Raw genomic sequence first — 8,968 nt, forward strand, 5'->3', positions numbered from 1 at the left:
TCACAGAGCATAAATAAATTGCTAGAGCACAACTTCACAAAGAGAATGTCTGTTTTGGCTTGCACACTGTTTCATTTTGTGTGACTGTCCTGTGTGTTGTAGGACAGCAATCCTGTGTTCCCACCCATTAAATGCCAAGAACTCTACTTAGTCATTGTTACAACCACCAGCTCATTCAGTAACATTTTCAAATGTGCCCTGGGGGAGTTGACTCCTCCATTTCCCCATGGAGATCCACTGATACCCGGTGCAGGTAAGTGTTAGGGTTCGGGTGTCATACTTCTTTTTTTTTTTTAAATTTTATGTTCTAAAATTTATTTATTTATTATAAAGATGTGGAGTACAATTCAGGATTAGGTATACAAACATTGATCATGCAGGTACCCTTGTTGATAAGGTATGCCCCTCCCTCCCCTAGCAGTTTCCCACAACTGCAGTCCCGCCCTCCCTCCCCTGGCAGTTTTCCTCTACTGCCAATCGCTTTCTTATAGCATTATAATTGTTCAAAGTTACCTCATGAGTGAGAACATATGGAACTCAGTTCTTTGTTTCTGTGATAAATCACTGAGTATGATAGACTCCAAATCCATCCAATTTGCTGCAAAGTTCATATATTTGTCCTTTTTAATGACTGCATAATATTCCATTGTGTATATATACCACATTTTTTTATCCAGTCCAGCTTCAATGGGCAACACGGTTGGTTCCATGTTTTTGTTATTGTGAATAGAGCTGCAACAAACATATGTGCACAGGTATCTTTTTGTAGAATGATTTGAGTTCCTCTGGGTATATTCCCAATAGGGGAATTGCTGGGTCATATAGAAGGTCAATTTCTAGTTCTTTCAGAAATCTCCAGACTGTTTTCCAGAGAGGCTACACTAGTTTGTATGCCCACCAGGAGCGTAGAAGCGTTCCTTTTTCTTCACATCCTCGCCAGCATCTATTGTTGTTTGTTTTGTTAATGATTCACACTTCTTAAAAGTCATGAAGCCAGGGCTCCTGATGGCAATTTCAGCACTGTTTCTACTATAGTGCTATTCTAAGCCATCAAATGTGCACCTACACAGGGTTAGGTGGTCTCCACAAAACTGTTCCCATTGTGTCAGTCATTAAGGAGAGTATCTTAAAGTAACTGGGCAAAAACTGTGGGATTACTGACAAGGAACTAGGCAAATAACAAATTGGTCATTAAGTTAGTAAATTTTGCCATTAGCAGGTTTAAAAAAAATGTAAGTTATTAGAATCTTCACCAAAGGGCAAACAAATACAAAATAGTCTTATATTACACAGGGGTTAGGTCTAGGTTTATCTTGTATATTAGTGACCTTTTAATGTTCTATTTAGTTATATGTTCACAGTTGGGGGCCTAATTATATCTCTATTTAAGTGTGCTTTTAATAACATATAAATATATGCGAACAGATTTCTTTTTAATTATATGTTCTATTTATTCTGCTTAGGACTTATTTTAAATTTCAGTTTTTCTAATAGGGTTGCAAACTGGCTGCTTATGGACCCAGTCCTACCTATTAATGGGAATGCTTTCTTTGGCTACTTGCATTTTCTTTTTAAGAATCTGATTTTGGTTTCCTTTGGAAGACATAAGCATGATCCATTTCATCATAGTCTCTACCACTCCAAATTGTCTTACATTCAATTTACTTTAATCTTTCACCTTATGTGGATAGTTCCTGCATTGAATTTCATGGCCATGAAGAGGTGCTTAGTCTAGGACTGATTATCAAAAAAAAAAAAAAAAAAAGTTTGAGGATTAGTGAAAATGGTGGCATGCCAATGATGGTTAAAGATTTAAAAATACACCAGCATTTCATACCTTCTAAGATCCTGGTTTCCCAGCATAAAAAATGAGTCTTTTTAGATCTACCATTTGATCTGGCAATCTCACTACTCGGTACCTACACAAAGGGACAGAGGTTGTTATATAAAAAAAGCACCTGCACCTACATGTTCATCTCAGCACAATTCACAGTTGCAAAGATATGGCATCAATCTAAATGCCCATCAACTGATCAGCAGATAAAGAAAATGTGGCTTGTAGACACTATGGAATACTATTCCACTATCCAAAAGAATGAAATAATGTCTTTGCAGTAACACGGATGAAATTGGAGAATATTATTCTAAGTGAACTAACTGTGGAACAGAAAACCAAATGTTCTCACTGATAAGTGGGAGCTACACTAAGGACCTGCAAAGACGTAGAGAATGGTATGATGGACACTGGAGACTCACAGGAGGGGAGTGGGGAAGGGGTGGAAGGACAAAAATTTACCTATTGGGTACTATGTGCACAGGTGGGGATGGTGGGTACTGTTAAAGCCCAGACCAAAAACTATTTGTACTCCCTAAAGTTATTGAAATAAAGAGGAAAAAATGTCAAAAAAAAAAAAAAGGCAAATGAGCTTTAGAACAGTTGGCCCTAAATATTGGTAGGTTCCACATCTGCAGATAAAAAATACTTTAAAAAAATATAAAATAATACAAATTTTAAAACTATAGTATTAATAATTATTTACTTGGCATTTATATTGCATCAGCATTATAAGTAATCTAGAAGTAATTTAAAATATACAGGAAAATGTGTATGTGTTTTATGCAAATACTATGCCATTTTATGTAAGGGACTTGAGTGTCCATGGATTTTGGGACCTGTGGGAAGTCCTGGAACCAAGTCCCCGTGGATACTGAAGGATGATTATATTATTATTTCACCCATGTCACAGGTTACTGTGAAGATGAAATGAATAGATAAATGTGAACACACTTTGATAAATACACAAAGCTCAGCATGCAGCATCTACTCACTCATGGACTCTGCCATTTACTGGACACTGTTCTAGGTGCAGCATCCATCCTACCCATCAAGGGCTTACCATTTATTAGACACCCTTCTTGGTTCTGAGTCAAGAATAATGAACAAGTCACGCCTTTATGGGGTTATTATTAGTTCTCTAGCTTTATACTCAATGTTAACGAATACTTATTTATGACAGCCATCTCTTTGATGCAAGATCACAAAATAGTTCATATTGAGAAGAATGCAAAATACAGACAAGAGAAATCAGAGGAGAAGTTGCGTTTCAACCGCTCACTCGATTGTAACATCCAGAAGCTATCGCTGCCCTATAGCCAACCTGTTGTCAATAAACAGGAGCAACTTCTCTGAGATTTCATCCATCTCTTCTGTTCACCACCACCAGGCAGGTGGGTTTCCCCTCCCTCTGCTGCAACACCATCCTGTGTTTAGCTCTATTAAGACACTCAGCACGTATATTGAAATGGTTCCATTACAGGAGAAAATAAGCAACACAACCTCACGTCTCAGATGGAGGTCTGGCACCTAGTGGGTCCTCACTTCTGAGGTCTGTTGAAAGATCCAATTAGTACTTATCCTTGAAAATCATTCTCTGTTTCCTCTAGTCCATAGGAAAACAAGTCACCCAAGTTTCTTTTCTAAGTTGTGATGTTTTTACAAATCAGGATCTTCTTCAACATTAAAGAGAACATTTACCCCCATCTGAGTTAAAAGCTTTCTCCTGGTCCATTTTAATAGCAATCATCTGCTAACAATCTATTTTCCCCCTTGGATGTGCTTATCAGCCAAATTGGTGCACCAAGTGAGAAAAATGCTGAAAAGACTTGTGCTGTTGACTTTGTTCTCTCCTCTCCATTTTTCCCTAGCAGAGAAAATATAGAACAAGCAAGATGAAGGGATAATGGCTAAGAGTGCTAGAAGCTAAATTAATTAGAAACCCCACAACTCCACTCAGTCATAAGCAAAGACTCCCTATAGGAAGTTGGTGTTATGTTGCTGCACAGACATAATTGAAGAAATCTCTCAATACATGGCCTTTTCAATGATGTTAAAGTGATCACACTGACTGATGGTGCGTGCTGGGCCTGAATATTTCTCTCCTAAGATAGGACCCCATATGTTTTGTGGAGACTTGATTAGAGATTTCTTTCTCGTCCATATCCAGGCTACAGATGCCATATAATATTTCTGTTATCCAGTCAGTCTTTTTACAAGTGGACATATAACATCCTCACATATCCTCATGCAAATTGTGAACTTTTTAGCAAATTGTTGGCCATGGAACAATTTAAATGTGCTGGGGAGGATTTATTTCTTCATACACACAACGGCCAAAAGTATTGCATTTCCTAGACAAAGAGTTGTAGACAAGTGGGTACATTTCAAAGATTATAATCTGGGAAGTTTGCTACAGAACAAACCTCTACCCCATTTTAAAGATAGCAGTGCATGAACCTCCCAAAAGTCCTGGGTAGTTTTTAAGTAGAGACTATTCATTTTCAATAGATACAATAATAAGCATCATAAGAACTTATATCTATTATGTGTCATGTGCCAGATGGCAGGCAGAACTTTACGTATACTTAACTTACAAAAACTCTTTGAAGTAAATACTATCTCCATTTTCCAGATGAGAAAACTAAAGCACAGAGAGGTGAAGTCACTTTTCCAAAATCACACAGCTAATAAGTGGTAGAGACTGTCACACTTAGACAGTGTGACACTTAGACTGTCACTTAGACTGACACTTAGACTTAGACTTAGACTGACACTTTGACAGTGTGACACTTAGACTGACACTTAGACTTAGACTGTCACACTTAGACAGTGTGACATAACTGTCACACTTAGACAATCCATCTTTAGAAACCACATTCTTATCCCCTACATGAGGCTACTTCTGTGACTACAGCTCCATTGCCACAGTCACTGACTAAAGAATCAGGATGCTGGGTTTCTCCTCTGGAATGAGCACTGAAACCTGGACTGCAGGCATGGCTCTATCAGAAAATTACTGTGAGGTCTCGGGTAAATCATTTAATCTCTCTTAACCTTCAGGATCTCATTTGATTTGGGGATAAGAAAATCCAAGTGTTTGTAAAAATTAAATAAGGTCACAGATATGATCTTTTAGAATGTAAATTTCACAAATATATTCTCTACAGTATCTGGGTTCCTATATATCTGGAACTATAGTAGGAAGTGCTTTAAAATATTTGAGTGAATAAATTAGTGACCCAACAAAGGAAAAATCACTACACAGAAGATATTAACCTCAGCAAAACTTTATTGCCCAGCTGATCTGAGTTGACCAACTATTAGGTGCTATACGCCAAACATAAACAATTTCATTAAATCTTAGTACCACCCTGCTCTGTGTATATTTGTATTCTTGTTCATTTGTGGCAGATGAGAAAACAGAGATACAGAAGAGTTAAGCCTCTTGTCCAAGATCTCATGGCTAATAAGTAATTAAGACAAGATGGTAGGAAGATAAAGATGCATTATGTATCTGTCTCTTTCCTCAAGATGCTTACATTTCATTGTAGATAGGTAAGTATGTACAGAAATAACTACTCATTTTTAAAAATACCACAGATTATCCTATTGTGTAGCTAGGTTTGAAAGCTGCCTATCCATGCAAATTTTTTAATTTAAAAAATTTTTTTATTTTTTATTTTTGAGTCAGTCTCACTCAGTCACCCAGGCTGGAGTGCAGTGGCATGCTCACGGCTGCTGCAGCCTCGACCTGCTAGGCTCAGGTGATCCTTCCACCTCAGCCTTACAAGTAGCTGGAATGACAGGAATGTGCCATCATGCCCGGCTAATTTTTTGATTTATTGTAGAGACAAGGTCTCGCCATAATTTCTCAGGCTGGTCTTGAACCCCTGAACTCAGGCAATCCTCTCGCCTCGGCCTCCCAAAGTACTGGGATGGCAGGTTTGAACCAGCGTGCCCGGCCATGCAAATCTTTTAGAGTGTTTATGTTAAGCTTAAAGGGATAAGTAAAATGGCATTATGAGCTCAGAGGAGTAGGGAGCTTAAAGGACTTGCCCAAGAGCACACAGTATAATAATGTCAAAGTTAGCCGGGCTCAGTGGCTCAGCCTGTAATCCTGCACCTTTGGGAGGTGAGTGGATTGCCTGAGTCCGCAGGTTCAAGACCTGCCTGGGCAATTTGGCGAGACCTCTCTACAATAAATTAAAAAAAAAAATCAGCTGGGCGTGGTAGCATGTGCCTGTAATTCCAGCTACTCGGAAGACTGAGGCGGAAGGATTGCCGGAGCCCAGCAGGTTGAGGCTGCGGTGGCCACGAGCGGCCACTGCACTCCAGTCTGGGCGACAGAGTGAGACTCCAACACACACACACACGCACAAATGTCAAAGTTAAAACAGGATCCATAAACCCTGTACATAGATCTTTTTGTGAGATAAAGACACTACCACTGCATTGGATGATATAAAATGTGACCAGGAAGGTAGTTTCATTCCACCAGAGGACACCGTAGATAATAAATTTCACCTTTGGAACAGAGTTTTTTAACCTACCACCATAAATTTCAAAGTGACGCACACTTGTTATCAGTAGGACTAAGAAATGGAGAGCGAGGGAGGATCTATTTAACTCTGCCTCTCCTTACATCCCTCATCATCAGCTTCTGATATGAAAACACAAAGTTTTGCTTAGTCCATATCTATAGATCCCAAATGTAAGAAGACAAGCTGCTGCCGCTGAGGCGTTGCCTCGCGTGATAGATGAAGCCAGCTATTGCAACTGCTGAAAAATCTCCCAGTCTCACAGGCATAAAACGAAAAGGCAGAGAAGAAGGGGGCCATCTGCTTCATGCTGGCTACAGATTCGTCTCTGCTTAGATGGAATGAAGAACCCCTCCACTTCTTTAGAAAAACAACAACAACCAACAACTTATTCTTGTTCATTTTTGGAGGAAATGCTTCTTTTAGGTACAGAGTGTTTTTATATATACTTGTATGCCTACAATTAGGAAACAGCAAGAAAGTCATAAGGTGCCTTCTTTTGGGCCCCAATTCTCTTTTAATGTCTGGTTTTAGGGAAAGTACAGACCACTTTTCTTGACCAGGAAAAGATATAGCACAGAATTGTCTACTCTTCTTAGACTTTTAACAATCGATAGTTTCAACTCCTATAGTCACTGGTACCTTTTAATATTATTTTTGTTCTGGAGGAGATATTCATTATCCAAGTACTGGGATCTTAATGGATATTAAAAGAAAAAGAGCGCAGTAGTGATTCAGGATCTCCTGTAGGGGGCAGAGGGGAGAAAGAGTGAGAGAAGTTGGCACTGAGCCTGGGCTCACTCATTTCCCTCTGCACCCTTTTCCCCAAAGGGGTGTCCTTATTTTTTTATCTATTTATCTATTGGGGTTCTGTATAAGATTGCTTTTAAGAAAACTGTTTCAGTCAGGATTAAGAAAATCCTGAACCATTTGTAAAGTATGATCTCATTTTTCAAAATAGGTACACACGCACATTTATAATGCACAGACAAAAGGGTACTAGAAACATGTGCACCAAATTATCTCTTCCTGATGTGATTAGTAATGATTCAAATTTTTGTTGTTTGTTTATTTGTATTTTCTAAGTTCTCTGTCATGGTTTTTTGTAAGAAGAATGAAAATCACAAGCGTAGGTAAAGAAAACAAAAAAGTCATGTTTTCAACAAATTTAGACCTTTGAGAAATCTTACAATAACCCCATACAACATGAAGAGATGCTCTTCTAGACATGTTGGCTGTGTCTTTCTGGTCTAGAAGCACCTACTTTGAGGCATCTCAAAATGTAAATATCCATAAATGGACAAGCTGTTGGCTTTCAATTAATCCTACTCACTGTCGCTAAAATGACTGATTATCATTTCCAACTGGATGGAGATGATGGGCTATTCAATAAATCAGGCAGTTTAGGCTTAAAACAAGGTCTAACACACTTGAGCAGATGTCCTCTTTTAATAGACAAGGAAGCAAAGAAACGAAGTCATTGCTGAGGCCCACCACACTGGTTATGGAAAGTTAAAACTAGATCTTTGGTCTTCTGAGTCTCCCTAAATCAAGTGGGTGCTGGCCCTTCTTCAGTGGCAAAATGAGGCAAAAGCATAGTGGTTAAGGGCACCAATTTTGAGCTCAGACATTTGTCAGGGTCTTAGCTCCCCCTCTAGTCATCTGCAGTTCACCTCCTCTCTCCATGCCTCACCTTCCTCTTCTGAAACATGGGCCATAATATTACTGTACAAAGTGAGGCTTAGATTCAACAATCTCATGTATATCAGCTAACATGGAGTTGGATCTAGTCTGTGCTCACCAAGTATTCACTAGTATAAATATTATTATCAAATTTCCTTTGCTGCTCCCATCTGTTTGTTTTTCCTGGAAGTATCAAATTTGTATTTAATTCTAGGTCCAGTGACATAATAGAGAATGATCTAATGGTATAGGTTAGGAACTTATTTGGCATTTGGGAAAACTAAGGCAAGAGAGTATAATGTTTTCCCAATTAAAATTCCTTTACACAAATATGCACTGGTAACAGCATGTAGTATCATAATCTGGTCTGTTATCAGAGTTCAAATATGGAATTTTATTTCCATTAGCTTGGAAGGAGGGACAATATTTAGACAATATTTAGGAGAAAGACTCATCGTTTGGAATATAAACTACTAAGTATCATATATTAGAGATTTTAATATAATTAAAATTGAAAGTACTCTAGATCTTTGCAAAATATAAATCCATTTAAAAAAAATTTTTTATTGTGAAGTTGTGAGGTACAGTTAAGCGTTAGGTATACAATTGCGTTTCATTCAGGCACCCTGTTGATATGGGGTGTTTCCCCATTCCCAGACAGATATTTGCTACTGTTAATCCCATCTCCCTCTCCCCACCCTAGTTTCCCAGTACGGTCAGTCATTTTTGTATAGTATTGCATTGGATGTTTAAGGTTCATTTTATGAGTGAGAACATGTGATACTCGGATCTTTGTTTCTGTGAGAGGTCACTCAGTATTATAGACTCTAGTTCCATCTAGGTTGCTGCGAAATTCATGATTTTGTTCTTTTTTATGGCTGCATAGTATTCCATCGTGTATATGTACCAC

General features: G+C 38.4%; 1 protein-coding gene across 1 annotated transcript in view; it reads right to left on the reverse strand.

The window, feature by feature from the left end:
• Positions 1 to 8,968, reverse strand: part of LOC103254469 (calcium-dependent secretion activator 1-like) — a gene marked incomplete at its 3' end in the record, with an annotated part of 117,644 nt that overhangs the window by 71,905 nt on the left and 36,771 nt on the right. The gene's annotated exons all lie outside the window — the stretch shown is intronic.

The sequence above is a fragment of the Carlito syrichta genome, unplaced genomic scaffold, assembly GCF_000164805.1.
Source record: "Carlito syrichta isolate Samal-C Ts95f unplaced genomic scaffold, Tarsius_syrichta-2.0.1 Scaffold281334, whole genome shotgun sequence".
Taxonomy (NCBI): Eukaryota; Metazoa; Chordata; class Mammalia; order Primates; family Tarsiidae; genus Carlito; species Carlito syrichta.